This window comes from Nomascus leucogenys, chromosome 11, assembly GCF_006542625.1.
Source record: "Nomascus leucogenys isolate Asia chromosome 11, Asia_NLE_v1, whole genome shotgun sequence".
Taxonomy (NCBI): Eukaryota; Metazoa; Chordata; class Mammalia; order Primates; family Hylobatidae; genus Nomascus; species Nomascus leucogenys.
The window spans coordinates 109,791,721-109,808,375 of NC_044391.1; the positions used below are offsets into that span (position 1 = coordinate 109,791,721).

A 16,655-nucleotide genomic window follows, 5' to 3' on the forward strand; every position below is an offset into this window, starting at 1 on the left:
CTCTGTGAAGATGTGTTTCTTACTGGTTCATTTTGGTATGCTGCTAAATGTGTAAAACCTAGAAGATATGCCATAGCCTCGTTTGAATAAATAAAGTTACACACGGTGTTTCAAGTTCACCTATTTCTTTGACTACCAAAAGACTTCTGGTTTTAATAAAACAACTGTGAAGTTCAAGTCCTGTGTATTCTAACACTTTGATTTACTTAGTGGCCTGATAGAAACTGTTTTTTAAATTTATATTTACCCTTAGCATTTTCCTGAGTATTGTCTTTAGCTATTGGTGGGGAAGATGGATATATGTGTATGTGTGTGTGTGTGTGTGTGTGTCTGTGTGTGTGTGTGGGTGTGTGTGTGTGTGTGAGAGAGAGAGAGAGAAGAGATACATGGACCCATTGCCACAATCTTTTAATTATGTGAAACAAAAAAATATTTAAATAATGTTGAGGTTGTCCATATCTTCTGTATTATATTCTGTGTTACTGATTTTTTTGGATCAAATAGTGATTTTTCATGAGCTAGGTATAAAAATATTACCAGGGACTAAAATTAGGGGAAACTGGGAGTAACTTAGAGTGTAGTCAGTTGTTTTTCAACTGGTGCTACTGGCATTGAAAGCAAGAGAGTCCCTCCCTATGTGGGAATGGCCTGTACATGGCAGGACCTGAGTGTGCCAGGTCTCCAGCCTTTACACTTCGGTAGCATCTTCCCCACACAGCCAGTGTAGTATGCCCCCTAGACGGATCCATTTCTTCAGTGACCACATCTTTGGAGAGCCACTGTCTAGATTTTTAGTGCACAAAAATGGAGTGTGGTTAAGGTTTTCTGAAGATGGTGCATTGTTTTATCTTTTCTCTTGCTCCGCCCAAATTCAAATTTTGCTGCCATTATGCCCTGTTAGACTTATCATTATAATGAAATTGAACGTTGGTAAATATTTTTGTAAAGTATATGCCCCTTTTCTGTGTTGAATGGGCTACAGGCATTCAATACTCCGTAATACCCAAAATATCATTAATTTCCAGAAAATATAAAATTGTCACAAAATCTAAAAACTGGAATATTAGAAAAAAGGAAAGAATGGTTTCCATACATCACTTTGTTTAACATAGTTTCTACGTGTTTGTCTGGGTAGTTGTTTTATTAGAAAGTTGTAATTTCCTCTCTAAATACAGCAAACATATTCTTTCTTCTTCTTCTTCTTCTTTTTTTTTTTTTTTTTTTTTTTTTTGAGACAGAGTTTTGTTCTTGTTGCCCAGGCTGGAGTGCAGTGGTGCAATCTCGGCTCACTGCAACCTCCACCTTTCAGTTTTAAGCGATTCTCCTGCCTCGGCCTCCCAATGAGCTGGGATTACAGGCACCTGTCACCACACCAGGCTAATTTTGTATTTTTTTTTTTAGTAGAGATGGGGTTTCACCATGTTGGCCAGGCTGGTCTCAAACTCCTGACCTCGTGATCCACCTGCCTCGGCCTCCCAAAGTGCTGGGATTACAGGCATGAGCCACCTGGCCCGGCCAGCTAACATACTCTTTTGTTCCTAAATACAATTTTAAAAGCACGTGTCTTGAGACCAACTTGTCCTTTCCTTTGTAACATCAATCAGTTTTGTTAAGGAAGTAAGTGAGGAACTATAAATTTTGCATTTTAGGAAAATTTTGCATTTAGTATATAATTTTATCTTAGCCTGTGCCTTATCTGGCAGGATCTGATACATCCTATAATTCTACAATTAGTGTTTTAGTCAGAAATGCAGTCATTTACATTTATTCCTTTGACATTTTGCCATTCTTATTCATTTATCCAGTCATTCAATTTCAGAATACTAACTTTGCCAGATACTAATATCAAGGATTGGCCAATTCATTCATGAGTAGATGAATAACATAAGTGTCCTGACTCAAGGAGCTTGTAAACTAAGAATTGTAATGTTATAAACTATTTGTATTTCTCTAGTATTTTACAAATTAACAAGCAAAATTGTGTGGTTCTATTTGTAGTCAAGAGACCTCAGAAGCTATTCAGTCTTCACCATTTCCTAACTTATGACTTGATCTCATTCTAGCCAGCGACGCTCTACGGTATTATATTTATTAGGTCATCCTTAACGGTGTGGAAGTTGAAGGACCAGAAAGATTCACACAGACTTGTCTTTGTTCACAGGAGTAGACCCATGCCTCTAGATTTAAAAGGTTCATCAAGGCAGTATAACTTACTAGAAAGAATAAGAAACTGTAAGTCTGGGGTGGGATCTGGCCTCAGGAATTCTCTGGCTATGTAAATTTAGGTAAGATGCTTAATTTTAAACACAATATATCCTTCTTTGGGAAATAGAATATACCTTACGGATTTCTTTATAACAATTATTTTTCAAAAGGAAAGAAGGAAAGAGAAATGCTTGCATGGAGCCATCATGTATTCAACAGTCACTCATCAAATACTTGTTGAATGCTTACTTGGTGCCAATCACTTGTCCACACACTGAAAGTCAGGAGTAAATACAATCATAAACATTCCTGCCCTCTGGGTGCTTACATTTCTGGTTGTGTTATGCTGCAGGGAGAAAGAGGAGATTTTCAAAGGTAATAATACCTAATACCATCTGAAATCCTAAAACTTCTGCGTTGCTGTCTTCCATCTACCATCCCCATTGGGGAAACCTTACCTTAGAGGAAGCCACTATATAGTGGATATATAATAGTGTTTGTATTTTATATCTTTTATCACTGTTTCCTGCACAGAGTAAAACAGTGATAAAAGTTATCACTTTCTTAAGATTTTGAGGTTGCTGTACATTCTCGTTTGTGAACAAAAACTTTGCTCTGATTACGTAGGATTCATTTAAAATCCATGGAATCTTTTGAAACTGAAGTTAGAAGTTCATTTTATCAACAAGTGAAATAGTCTCAGGCACAAGGTGGAAGGATGTGAGTCCTAAAATCTTTGGTAGGAGTTGGCCGGGCGCGGTGGCTCACGCCTGTAATCCCAACACTTTGGGAGGCTGAGGCGGGCAGATCACAAGGTCAGGAGATCGAGACCATCCTGGCTAACACGGTGAAACCTCTTCTCTACTAAAAATACAAAAAATTAGCCGGGCGTGGTGGTGGGTGCCTGTAGTCCCAGCTACTAGGGAGGCTGAGGCAGGAGAATGGCGTGAACCCCAGAGGCGGAGCTTGCAGTGAGCCGAGATCACGCCACTGCACTCCAGCTTGGGCGACAGAGCGAGACTCTGTCTCAGAAAAAAAAAAAAAAAAAAAAAATCTTTGGTAGCAGTTTTACATAGATTCCCTTTTGACACCTCCCACCCCAGCAACTCTGTACCATAGTTATTGGTAAACACATCTTCCAGATGTGGGAACTGTGGCTTAGAAATGCTATGGAGCCAGTTAGTAGAAGAGCTGAAATTAGAACTTAGTATTCTCAACCTCACCATCTAGTGTGCTAATCTTTTTTGTTTTTGTTTTTCCTCCTGGGACAGATACCATTTGTGACCTGTTGACTGGGACTGATTTAGTCCACTGTGTTAACAGGAAAGTTGTTATAGTTTTTTTCTTCCGTATTGTTTTTAGTGGCAATGTAAAACATGTGAATCTGAAAAGAGGTTCTGAGAAATTTGTGCAGCTCCTTCTTCCAAATAAAAGATAGATTTCTCTTGATGAAGCCTTGATGGTTGGAAATTAAGATAAGAACTGAAAGCAAAACAGCCTACTCAGGGTTAGACAGTGACTCGAGTCATTCCATGCACTTAAACAATATTTAAGATGACCCTATGTAAACTCACATTATCACTTAAAAGCCAGTATAAAAATACTACCCATCTGCTGTGCTAGTCCTGCTGTTGCTTGCCACATTTCTCTGACAAGCTGTTACCTCAGTATATAGAGAAGAGTATACATTTTGGAATCCGGAGTTTAAGTTTGAAAAAAAAAAATGGTATCTGGTACATATGGACTAGATTCTGTTCTTCCAAATGTAGATTTGTAACCTCATTTATTCTTAAAGATGATGTGTTAAGTTAGCTTTTTTTCTTGACTCTGAAGATTGAAGCTCTTATAATTTTATGCCTGGACATGAACAATGTACAATAGGAAATCATTTAGTTTACACTCGCCATATGATATGCAAAGTGGGTGTTGGGAGGTGTTTATATCAAACACCATAATTAAGTTCTAAAGCGCTCTCTGGAAGCTATGTAACTTTTCAGATATTAAAGGTTTGAAAGATTTGTAGGTGCAGTATGTATAATTGCTTCCATACAAGTAATTTTTTAGTGCCAAAAAACTCTAATTCCATAATTTCCAGCGGCATTGTAACAGCTGAGATGTAATCTTCCTTCTTAATAGGTATTTGAGCAGAAGAGGCAAGATTGAAAGTTAGATCCTCAGGCTTCTCTGATGCATCAATCTGCGGATAAAGCCTTTAGCTAGGAATTACAATCTGGCACAGACGTGCAAGATCACTGAGTCATTTGCTGTTTTTTCAGGGGACAATTACTTATTCTTTTTCTGCAGATTTCCTAGGAAATACTCCAAAGTAAAAAATATCAGGAGCAGCAGTATGTGATCTTCCGTTCTGCTTATTGTTCATACTCTTTATCGCTTCTCAGCTTTTTGGCTAAGATCAAGTGTATTGTTTATACTGTCTCCACGATTTTCCTGGAAATCCTTTTTGGTGAATATAACCTTGTGCATTACTTGAAAATGGGCGTTTTAATCATTTTTTCATTCCATTAATATTTATTGAATGATCATTATTTGTAAGATCTTAGGAGACCTGTCAAAGACAAGCACGGGCTCATCAAAATCTTAAACTTGTGTATAAACTAATAAAGAAGGAGCACATACGGCCGGGCGCGGTGGCTCACGCTTGTAATCCCAGCACTTTGGGAGGCCGAGGCGGGCGGATCACGAGGTCAGGAGATCGAGACCACGGTGAAACCCCGTCTCTACTAAAAAATACAAAAAATTAGCCGGGCGTGGTGGCGGGCGCCTGTAGTCCCAGCTACTCGGAGAGGCTGAGGCAGGAGAATGGCGTGAACCCGGCAGGCGGAGCTTGCAGTGAGCCGAGATTGCGCCACTGCACTCCAGCCTGGGCAACAGAGCAAGACTCCGTCTCAAAAAAAAAAAAAAAAAAAAAAAAGAAGGAGCACATGAACATATAATTTTCAGAAAATTGAGAAGAGAAGTGAGTGGGGAGCCTTTTGAGACTGGACAGAAACAAGAGGACCGTGACACTGAAGAGGACATTTTTAATTTCATGTTCGCCCTGAGATTGGTAATCGAGAGTCTTATTTACTCAGAGCAAGGCTCGTAAATCAAAACCACGATGAGATACCATCTCACACGAGTTAGAATGGCCATCATTAAAAAGTCAGGGCCGGGCGTGGTGGCTCACACCTGTAATCCCAGCACTTTGGGAGGCCGAGGTGGGTGGATCACAAAGTCAGGAGATCGAGACCATCCTGACTAACATGGTGAAACCCCGTCTCTACTAAAAATACAAAAAAATTAGCTGGGTGTGGTGGCGGGCGCCTGTAGTCCCAGCTACTCAGGAGGCTGAGGCAGGAGAATGGTGTGAACCTGGGAGGTGGAGCTTGCAGTGAGCCGAGATCGCATCACTGCACTCCAGCCTGGGTGACAGAGCAAGACTCCGTCTCAAAAAAAAAAATAAAAAATAAAAGTCAGGAAACAACAGGTGATGCAGGTGATGGAGAGGATGTGGAGAAATAGGAACACTTTTATACTGTTGGTGGGAGTTCAACCATTGTGGAAGACAGTGTGGCAATTCCTCGAGGATCTAGAACTAGAAATACCATTTGGCCCAGCCATCCCATTACTGGGTATATACCCAAAGGACTATAAATCATGCTGCTATAAAGACACATGCACACATATGTTTATTGCAGCACTATTCACAATAGCAAAGACTTGGAACCAACCCAAATGTCCATCAATGATAGACTGGATTAAGAAAATGTGGCACATATACACCATGGAATACTATGCAGCCATAAAAAAGGATGAGTTCACGTCCTTTGTCGCGATATGGATGAAGCTGGAAACCATCATCCTGAGCAAACTATTGCTAGGACAGAAAATCAAACACCACATGTTCTCACTCATAGATGGGAATTGAACAATGAGAACGCTTGGACACAGGGTGGGGAACATCACACACCAGGGCCTGTTGGGGGATGGGGAGAGGAGGGAGGGATAGCATTAGGAGAAATACCTAATGTAGATGACGAGTTAATGGGTGCAGTACACCAACATGGCACACGTATACATATGTAACAAACATGCACGTTGTGCATATGTACCCTAGAATGTAAAGTGTAATACTAAAAAAAAAACTAATTAGTTAATTAAAATTTAAAAAGTCACACTATTAAAGTTAGAAGACATGCCCTGAATCTTCCAGTCAAAATTCCTTGTTTACAGATGGGAGAAAGAGTGAGGAAGGGTTTTGCCAATGGTCACATAGATGTCAAATATCATTTACTGAGAAAATCAGCATGAGAACCCAGGTCTCTCTCTTTTTTTTTTTTATCACTCAAGCCAATAGTTTTTCCATCCTTTTAGTTCTGTTATTTGTCTTCTCCACTGTTATTCAAGGCTGTCTCAGGCCAGAAGCAGAGGTTTGAACTCTTTTCAGATGACAGCATTTTTGAGACTGGAACTTCATGTTGAACTAAACTCACCTCCATGTTGGCACGCACGTTACTTCCCCTTCCACTGTATAATTTTGCCGTTGGATTAAACTCATGTGGCTGGTGCTAAGGCTTTGACCACAGGCACATTTGAAGATTATACTTATTTTTGGATACAACCTCTTTTGCCTCCAAACTGAAAGGTTGGGAGGATGAAGGGAACAAAATCAAGTCAAGGGATTCCAAATGGTCACATCTTATGACCACAGGCTTTATATTTGGAGTGCTACCACGATTAGTATGTCCTCGTTGCCATCCTAAGACTTCCATCATTTTCTTCCATTGTCTTTCTGGCTTCAGCTCCGTTGCTACTTCTTGGCAGGTTTCTAACCCAATAGGGCAATTTCACTTTCCCCTGCATTTTCTACATAAGTTGTCCTTTCTCCACATATTTGTTTGTGCAGTTTAACTCTTGCCAGATTGTTCTCTCTACCTTCTAAAATCTTTCCAACTTTGAAAGTCTTAGATCGAGTAATACACAGCTGGAAATGGCTCTGCCTCTTTTATGGCATTTAATATCTACCTTGGATTATAGTTATTATACCGACCATAGATACTAAAGCTTTGAAAAGAATAACAATTTGAATTCCTATGTCCTATCCCCACAGGAGCTAGCGTTGCCTCTTTCAATTAATAAATGCGTAAGGAATAAATTATTTTGGCATATTATCCCTTGTCTTTTAAAAGTTTCACAGGAGTCCCTTTGCAATCAAGTTAAAGGCTATAAAAATTTAACATCTAGTTGTGTTGGCAGAGTTGTCAGCATTTACTTCAGTTTATCAAACTTCAATATTTATTTAAATTGAAACCAATCAGCCATTTTTTTCTATGCAAATCACAAATCTCGTTTATTAATGCCTTCCCCTCCCCCTTTCCCTTACTACATCAATAGGAAGATTACATCTTGACACGATAAAAGGAGACAAGCTTTCATTAATGTTAAGAGTCTGCTCCATGGCCCCCTTTGCCCAGAAAGTCATGAATTCTGATAATCAAGGGGCAGTTGCCTGTGTTACTTTTTTTAAGTTTCTAGTTAATTATTTGCTCTTCCGTATTTGCATTTTGAGATGTAACGGTAGAGCAGTTTACCCATTCTCTCCTGAAAACAATGAGTCTGTTTCAGACAAATTACTATACTAGGCCCCCACCCTCAGTGGAGGTGCAGGAGACTCTAGACCCAGAATGGGTGTAATACCAGAAGTTGCATTTGAATATAATATTGACTAATTAGTCAGCCAGAAATGAGAGCTCTAAACGTGCTCTTTTTGTGTCATTTACTGCATTTGTGGAACATCTAATTATAAAGAAAATAAGTATTCTTCGTTAGTTACTAGTAAAGCTGCCACAGAAGGGCAAAAAGACATATAGCAATCATTGTTTACATAGAAGTGCTTGAAAATTTTCCATTAATTTTCGTGTTTGCATTTTGAATGCTTTCTTGCTCATACTTTAGGTATCAAACCGAACAAGTCTGAACTGACTGTGTAAGAATTTAAGCAAGAACTGGGAGGGGGAGAAATGAGGAAGCTATTTTCATTCCTGGAAGACAAAACTCACGTTTATAATCTTTCTTGATACTAAGGCAGTTTGTTTCCCAAATGCTATTTATGGTGAGCTTTTTGTCTTCAAATGTTTGTTATAAGACTCTTTTTTTTTTTTTTTTTTTGATCATCCAGTGCAGAAGTTCATGAAAGAAAGTGAAAGTGCACCCATACCCCCATTCATTTTCGAGAGCTTACCCTGTTTGGTACATTATCTTGTTGGCTCATGTTTTACTTGGTTTTGTTTATTCATCTTTTTCTTATTAATTTGCTGTTGTCGTTGGATGGAGTTAGGAAGGGTTAAAGGACCTGAGTAAAAATGCTATTTATCTTTACCCCTTCTTCACTTTCAGTGTGTGTATGTTGATGGAGGAGGTGGTGGGGATAGAGGGTGATTTTACCTGCTCCATTTTGTTTCTATTTGCTGCTACCAGCTTGCTTCTTAACCCTGAGCAGAGGCTGCCCTGCAGGCAGGAGCAGAATAAGCTGCCTGTGCCCTTCCTCTTCCTATACCTTTGAAGACTGGTGCCTTTCACTGCTCTCCAATCGCTTATTCTTTCCATAAGCTGGTTCCCTTCTCTCCGCTGCTTTGAGAACACCTTTTAGAGTTGCTCCTGGAGCTGCCGCCAGGACAATAGCGTGTTTTCTCTTTTAAAGGTCTAGACCCTGGGAGGAGAGGAACTGGAGGAATTGAGTCAATATAATATATGAATCACTTTATATTTTACTATCTAAAATTTAGTTTTTGACTTCCATTTCCGAGGAAAAAATTGTTTTCTTTTATTTTTTTATTATTTTTTTTTTTCTGTTTCCTTTCAGCACTCATGTACTGATAATCCCCAAGCTATATTAAGTCCCATTTGGGCCGTTAATGTGCATGCAACGTGGTCTGTCTGTTCCAGCAGAGAAAAAAACATATAAATAACTTTCTTATCACTGGTTATATGCTTTGAAGGAGTAAAAATTAAACAACCTGTGGAAGTTCAAGTAAAAGAAAGCTTACTTCTAGTCACGAGAAGTTAAATGTGAGCTGGGCAGATTCATAATAGAGAAGTACCTTTTTTTTTTTTTTTTTTTAACTCTGAGGGCCCCGTGAGCTTGATCAATTTACATCATCTCATGAATGACATAGGGCCCTATATGTGGAAACAAACAAACAGCAACAACAACAAACCACCGTAGAGTCATATCAAAGAAAAATGAAGGTGGTATTCATCCACATCAATATTAGGATAAATTATTACATATTTATAAAACTCTTTGACAGTGGACAGCCTCTATAATTAATCAATGTAGCACTTTCTCAATACTTCCCCATTTTAATTAGTACCAACATGAATAATAATTAGGCTCATGCTTTTGTCTCTCCGAGACTTTTAAAACATCATGGGTAGGGGGTATTTTCAGGATTCAGGTATCAGCTAAGAGTTCATTTAGCCAGTAGATCATGACCATTCTTCCTCTCCCTGAAGCTGTGATTCTGGATACTGTGGCTCTTCCTGCTCCTCCAGACATAGAGAAAATGGACCAAGTTTCTCCTTCCCCATTTTGAGTGCATGTTGTGAAAACTTAGCTTGTCCAGCGAAACTGGAGGGAGGAGAGGCGGGACTTACTGAAGTAACTGAAAAGAGAAAAATTGGAATATGAGCAGTACCAATACTCAGTCTCTTAAGGAAGGGTAGAGTCCCTTTCTTTCTCTCTCTGTAATTTTTTCTTTTTTGTTTTTTCTTCAAAGAAGATTGAGTAAGATTCTGTCTCTCTAGGAGATGACTGATGAAATATACCCCCTGGGTTATTTGCATCTTACTCCTTTGTAATGTAGGGAAGAACATTCCAAACCCATTATAAGCACTTACTGTTGTTGGGCATGTCATAACAAACACAATACCTTTCTGGAATATACTGCTGAGCCCTTGGCTTTTTGCTGAATTTGCCTAAAAGCCCTTCTGCCTATTGAGTGGCCACATTCTGAACTAGTTATACTTGGTTAAGTTTTCACACAGTACACTCTGGGACACTAGGGTTGCAACAATTTAAAAAAGAACAGAGATGGAAGCTTTATATCTCAAAAGCTTCTACCTTTGACTTTCCTAATAATTTTTCCTTCTCCTGCTCTTCAACTCAATGTTTCCCAACTTCGTCTTTGTGAACACTAGAAGTAAATTTTTTACCATTTTATGCCTAATTCCTCTTCTTTCTCTCTTCTCTTCTTATTCATAACAGAATGTCTTAGCTTTCCTTCCTTCTCCAATCTGCCTTGGGTATAGAGTCATGCCTTTAAATCTTTTAGCATACCACAATGTAACTTACATAAGGAAATGTTTAATTTGGGAACCTCAGTTGGTTTTGTTAACACTGCTGCACCCAAACTCTAGCTGAATTCACATAATCTCATGCTTTTTGTAAAGGTAACAAAGGAAAACTATTATGTAAGTATTTACTTTTCAACAAACATTGGGCTGGGTTTCTTCTTTTACATTTTCTCATTTAATCTTCATAATAACCCTGCTAGGTAAGGTTTACCATCTCATTTTGCAATGTGGAATCTGAAGCCCAGAGATGTTAAATACCTTGTACGAGAGTAGGTGGCAAAGCTAAACTTTGAACCTAGGCATCTCTGACTTCAAAGTCTATGCTTTTTCCACCTCATAGAAAGACCATCCAGAAGATCAAGTGCTGGAACCTTCTGAGGCTGTGACATATTTATTTCTTCAAGGTTTATTATCACAGGACATGCATGCTGCTTTAGCAACTAAAAGTGTGTGAATGAATATTACTATTGTGTTGCATAAGTCCTTGGCAATATTACTTTTTAGGTGCCATTCTAATCCTGGGCTGTTTGGAATAATTGTGATTACGAGGGCATAGGAGTAATTCAGAAATTTTTTAAAGAAATTTCTCCACACAGCATTAGCCTTAGTTATCAGTATAATATAAAAGAAGAGGGCCAGCCCTGCTGGAAGGTAAATGAAAAGATGGAAGAATTGAACGATTACATAACAGCTGTTCAGACTTGTGGTACTGATTAGAGTCATTTGTAGAGATGAAGCAGTGTGTCAAGCCAGTGTGGGCTAGGGTATACTGGGAAGGTCTCACAGAGAGAGTGAAGTGGGTTGCAGCAAGCCCTGAGGTATGGCGAAATCTGGACAGGTAGCCTGGATCTTCATTTTCATTACTTGGCTTCCTTACCTGCTCAACAAGTAGACCAAACAAACAAACCACGCATACACACAAAGGAAAGAAGTAAATAAAGAATGGTGGGGCTAAGACTGTGAATAGCTCCTAGCAAATTAGAGAAATAGCTTCAAGTATATGCCTTCTGGATGACTTATGTTTGTATATGAAGGACAGCACATCAAGGGATGTTGGTAGTAATCTGTGCTAAGCTTAGAAGCCAGTATATCGTTGTTCTAGTTCTATTTCTACCGTCGAGTTGCTTTATAGCCTTAGACAAGTCATGTAACCGTTCAGGCCCCAAAGGTCCTTCTGGAATTACAGGGATTGAACTGGATGAGTAAAAAGTTCTATTTCAACTCCAACATTTAATAATTCTAAAGTTCTTAGTGAGCTCTGATTGCTCATTTGCATTACATAGGCATATATTAACCATTTTAATATGCATCAGAAAAGGTATGTTCGTTTTCCTCAGAAATGTTGAAGCCTGACCTTGTTATGGAAAGCACCCGGGAATCATGTATTCAGAGTTCCTAATTTTTAGTGTTTTATTGTACTTTACTGCCCCTACTGCTGCAATCCTCTCTTACACTGGAATTCTGTTTTAAGTTTTGGTGACCGGAATCCTCTTTTTGATTTAAGAGAAAGAATCCTAGGGGTGAAATATTACTATACTGGAAATGAAAGATTACTAGTCTCTAAATGAGAATTGGCTTCGGGCTGTAATAGATAAAAAGATAATATTTTTAAGGGAAAAATATTAGAAAAGTGAAAACGTTTTTTAAAAAAAATAGGTAGCAGTCACCACCGTATTCTGGTGGAATCGAATTGTTGAAGATTAGATTTATGTATTCATGGAATAATCTAGATAAAATCCTGCCTTGCACATAGTGGGGGGATACACTAAAATACTGAAACAGCTACATTGTATTCAGGTGAAGCTACATAGACATAAATAAAGGGCAGCAGTGGGTTAAAGCTCTCAATGAAGTGTTTTCAGTAGTCTACTCCGTGTCGCCACATCTTCGGTGATTGAGACAGGTAGAAGACAGGTCATTAGCACTAAAGTTGAGAACACATTTGAACTCCAGAATAGGACTAATGCATCTCCAAAAAATGTGTATTTTCTAACCCTGTGCAAAAATTATATTTGAAAGGATTGAAACAAACAATGGTTTTCTTCGTTCTTTATTATATGTCTTTGTACTTGAAAAAGGTAAAATTCTGCATTATGTTTTAAACACATCATGCCAGGGTAAAGGGTAAAATCTCCATCAACATCTAAAGGTCTTTCTTGTTCAGAAAATGAAGGCCCCTCTCCTGCATTAAAGACCAATGTGGCCTTATAGATCCTTATACAGAGGGAACAAAATGACATTAGACAGACTCTAAGGTGCCCTCAATTATTCCCACGTGGTGGTATTCATGCCTTTGTGTAATTGCCTCCCACTGAGTGTGGGAAGGACCTATGACTGACTTCTAGCCAGTAGAAACAGCAAAGGTTACATGTAGTCTTTGATGACTTGTGTGTGATTGTGTTACGTAAGACTGTAACATTTGTTCTGTGCGGGGACTTTCACCCTTGTAGGCTTTAAAGAAACAGGCCGCCATGTTGTCAGCTGCCACCTGGAGAGGTCCATGTGGTAAAGAGTGAGGGCAGCTAGTAGCTGACAAGAAACTGAAGCCATCAGTTTAGCAGCTGCAAGGAACCGACTGTTGACAACAATCATGCACACTTGAAAGCAGATCCTTCCCCAGTCAATCCTCAGTTGAGACTGCCACCCCAGCCTAACTTTGCTTGCAGACAATGAGACCCTGAGGCAGAGGACCCATCTAAACCATACCTGCACTTGTGACCCACAGAAACTGTGGGATAATAAATATGTTGTTGTACTCTGCCAAGTCTTTATTGTTTTATAGATAGCTGATACGGTTGTGTTACTTTTAGAATCTAACATTTTCTTCACCTTTTGTTTTCTACATAATAGTTACTAAGTGAATGTGACTTGTTATCCCCATCCTCAAAATCATTAAGGGTCTTTTATTTAATATTTGATTTATTTGTGGCTTTGTGAAATTCATAAATCTGCTCCTCAGTTTCTGGTATCTCTTCAAGAGAGATGCCCTCTTACTCTACTGTATATGGAAGTTGAATAAGATTGAAACTGATAGAGAAATACTTGTTGAATCAAGTTGAATTACATGAAATGGGCTCCTTTAAAAGCTGTTTTTAAATCTTCCTGTGGCTGTCCTAGAGATGATATAGCAGAACTTCTACTGGGAAATGGGAGAGGAGGAGGGAAGCATTCCATGAGCTGCTCTGTCCTTTGCATGCCAGTGAAATTAAGTTTGAATTTACATTAAGAGGAGTTTTGAAATTTAGGATCTATCTTACCAAATCACAATTCAGCCTAACAAATGTTATGGAAGTACAACAGGAGCCCGTACAGTCCGTTGTCATCTAAATGATGGATGTGTTTAAGGTGTTTACATCAGTGCTGTTTCTCCCACCCAACCTAGGTCTGGGTGGTTGCCTGGGATTGTTTACTCAAAGAAAGTAGCTTGACAATTTGGAAATGACAGAGGACGCCGATACTCGAAATCAAACTGTAGCCCTGGAATAGCCCAAACATGGTCCCAGAGTGGTCTTGTGTGGAAATGGCCAAATCTTCAACTACATTCTGTAGCTTTTCTTTATTCACCCAGCCAACTGGAAGATGAGTACCTATCTTGGAAATTTCCCAGAAGCAGCACTTCATACCTTCCTTATAACTCTTAACACGTTGCCTTATAGTTTCTGTTCCAATGCCAGCAAAGCCCCTCCTTGGAGACTCAGTTTCCATCATGCTGCTCTCTTACAACACTCTTTCCTCAATTCTGAATGAATGAGCAGACGAGGATGCTTAAATGTTAGCGTAACAAACCAATCTCTTATTCTATTGGGGGACATTACATTTAATGTAGCTTTATACAGCTCAGATTTATTTCTATAGGTTAAGCATTTTGTTAAACTATTCCTAAAACACTTCTGAATGGGTCACCAGAAAGAATATGGAGCAATCAATTCTACTGTAACCTAGCCAGGCAAATATTGACTCTTTCCTGATACCAGCATATGTTGTATATTTCTGCCTTACTAGTGAGCAGAAAATCTGTGAAAGTTTTTAGGAATTGCCTAAGGACACGCAGTTCACAAATGGCAGGAAGGAGAGTAAATCCTAGTCTTTCTGATTCCAAACTTTATATTTGTTCCATTAAATGAATACAGCATACTTACATACATACATAAGTAATACATACATTCATACATGTATTCAGCTGTGAACATTTTTTGGGCACCCTCAATGGCCCATGCAGTGTGTTGGATGTGATGAGGGATATGTAGATGAATAAGACCTAGATCTTGCCCTTATAGGGAAAAATAAAATTTAAATAGGTTAAATCCTAGTCTTGTGGGAAGATGGAAAAGATGCACAAAACAAAAGCCAGACTCAAATGAGTAAAGTTAGATTATAAGTCTGCAGATGTAGGTAGGTAACCTGAACTTTCCAAGAACTGTCTCCTCACTTGAAGAATGGCAGTTAATAATCTCTGCTTTATAGATTGGTTGAGTGGATTGAATGAGAACACATGGGAAGATGCTGGCATTTAATAGGCAACCCATAATAGAAATGTTAACATGTACTCTGCGGTATCTTCAGAGGTATTGGGAGAGGAGTCCCTGCCTAAGGAAGAAGCAGTGCTGGGCAGAGGAAGGAGTGTGGACTTCGAACTCAGTGGATCTGGTCTCCAGTCACCCAACAAGCCTTGTGACTGTGGGCCAACTGCATAGGCACCTTGGATTCCACAATTGTAAAATGGACATCATTGGAAGGCCCTCCTCATGAAGTGATTACAACAGATGCAGATAATAGCACAGGTGTGGTTGAAAATTGTGAACATTCATGGAAAAGTTCACTTGTTTTTTGTTTTTTGTTTGTTTGTTTGTTTTACTATCAAGAATATAATAGGAGCCACTTAATTTATGACTCTGTCCTTTCACTTATTATTAAAATTATGGTATTCCTTTTGCCACTCCTATGGACAACATAGCCAAGCAAATGAGCATTTTGTCTTTCTCATCGTCCTGTCTTAGTTTGCCAAAACTTTGAATACTCTGTGTGTGTGTGTGTGTGCGCACGCGTGCGTGCATGCATGTTTAGTTGCTGTTGAAAATATTTGACCACTGTGAGGAACTGGTGAATTTGCCTGTGCTCAGGAATGTGTTACATGGATGCTCTGGGTAGTCACTTTGTACTTTACATCTGACTTTTCCTCCATCAGAGGCAAAATTAATAATAAACAATTTTTAAGATTTTGGATAAAAACCTTATTAAAATGCATGGCATATTTTTCTTTTTTCTTATGGGGCTATTCTAAGCATTGGAAACCTTTTGATGACTCAGGGTCATCAACATGACCATCTATTGTTATGCTGTGCTGAAACTTAGTAATTTTTTCCCCCTGTCCCCTCAGGCTGTCAGCGGCCATCTCTGCTGTCACTGTGCTGCCTTTCACAGTCTTTCCCACTACCTTCTAATGTTCATTGGTTTTAATCTCCTCTGGTATGAGGAAGAAACAGCAAAATTGTCATTAGAATCATTGGTGAATAGGAGTCAACAAACATTCACTAGTGGCCCAAAGGAGCACTCATCAGAGGAAAAAATGTTGTTTTATTTTTAAAAATTGCTATTTTATAAACCCAGAGCTGCGACTCCCCCTTCTTTTCTTCTCCCTTCTCTTTCTTCATCTTTTTCTTTTCTTTCCAACCTTCATGAAAACTGGAAATATGGGCTATGACTTCATATGCTCTTACTTACCCTCTGCTGGGATTTTGTTCTGAAATTGTAACAATTAGAGGAGTGTTTCTAAATTGGATCACTTCAGATTGTCTCAGTTCTCTGTGACTTTAAGAGCAAGCTGATTTGAAGCCACATACTGTTGGCAGCTTTCATCCATTTATTTGGACTATCAAGCAAGAATGCTCACAATCTTTCATATGAAAGAAGACATCTTTATTTCCAGTTCACACTCTTCATAATAAGAAGGGTATTTGAAATAAAGCCAAAAAGCATAACTTACTTCTCTAACTTCATATTTCAGATGCCTGCAATAGTGGGAGAACATTTTTTTACTACCCCACCTTACCCTCAAATCAGCAGCAGAAAATAACAGTGATGCATTCAGCCAGCAA

The 16,655-nt window shown here is 38.9% G+C and overlaps 1 protein-coding gene and 1 pseudogene across 3 annotated transcripts in view; both read left to right on the forward strand.

Annotated features, from left to right (window-relative positions):
* Positions 1-16,655, forward strand: part of LPP (LIM domain containing preferred translocation partner in lipoma) — a 715,816-nt gene that overhangs the window by 503,138 nt on the left and 196,023 nt on the right. The gene's annotated exons all lie outside the window — the stretch shown is intronic.
* On the forward strand, positions 4,593-4,752 carry LOC115837454 (annotated as a pseudogene).